Consider the following 1117-nt stretch of genomic DNA (forward strand, 5'->3'; position numbering starts at 1 on the left):
GCCTTAATTCTCGAGAGACAAAAAACTACAATAAACTAGAAATAAAAGTTTGAAACACAATGAGCTTATTCTACATCTGTGAGAGAAATAACTGCTTCCCCTGAATATACGGTTAGGGAATAATGATCGATAACCTTGATACTGACAAAGGCAGGAATACAGATGAGAAGAAAAAAACGCATCAACCTTTAAAAGGAAATATACCTGACATAAATAAAGAAATCTATAACATCACTATAAAGGGATGCTATAATGTCAACTTTGTACAAAGTGTGATCTAATACTTAACAATGCAATTTAATTGAGTAAAATTATCAATTTCATTTAGTCTTTTTCTCTTTATGCAACACGTTTCATGCTGCATGTATTGCATCATGGCAAAGTAATTTTCTAAATCTACAGCAAAATTCTCATAGTGGTACATTCCATATCACCCATTGAAGCTGATGGCCTGAAGACTTCGAGAAGAGGGGGTAGAGAACTTTGGATCCCTCGAATATCACTGCGTTGGATTCGCACTTTGGTCGGTATCTTTTCCCGTGGAGAGTTTGACCGCCTTTTCGAGCGAGGTGATGTTGTCGTGCTGCACTCCCAGCTTTTGTTGAGGGTGTCCAGGTCCTCGAGATCCATGCTGTCATTGAGACTCCACCCTGCAGGAGACTCGAAGCTCGGTTGTCCTGCGGGGTGAAGGAGGATGAGGAGCCGAGACCCCAAACTGTCAGGGGTTTGGGTTGTAGGTCCCTTCGCTAATGGTGCGCAAGGGGGGAGGCGGATGCCGAGAGTCAGGAGCAAAGGGCCCTTTCGGGTGTGGATGCTTCTGAAGAACTGGAGCTCCTCCCTGGAACAGAAGAATACTGTGTACATGTTGGACATTAAAGTAGCTTATATCTAAGCTTATTACTTTCTTTATTTGAAACTAAAACATTTTATTCAGAATCCATCTTTGATAGAATGTGGTGTGCAGAACTTTGTGTTTTCATATTAGTCACTTTCCTGAAAACATGCACTAAAACACTCCAAAATACCTGAAATAGCCCAAGTGCAACCTTTTTCAGCATACCCTACCTACACAGTTGCCTAACATCTTTCCCACGTCCTGAAATGCTTTTACAATAGG

This window comes from Penaeus monodon, chromosome 30 (genome assembly GCF_015228065.2).
Source record: "Penaeus monodon isolate SGIC_2016 chromosome 30, NSTDA_Pmon_1, whole genome shotgun sequence".
Taxonomy (NCBI): Eukaryota; Metazoa; Arthropoda; class Malacostraca; order Decapoda; family Penaeidae; genus Penaeus; species Penaeus monodon.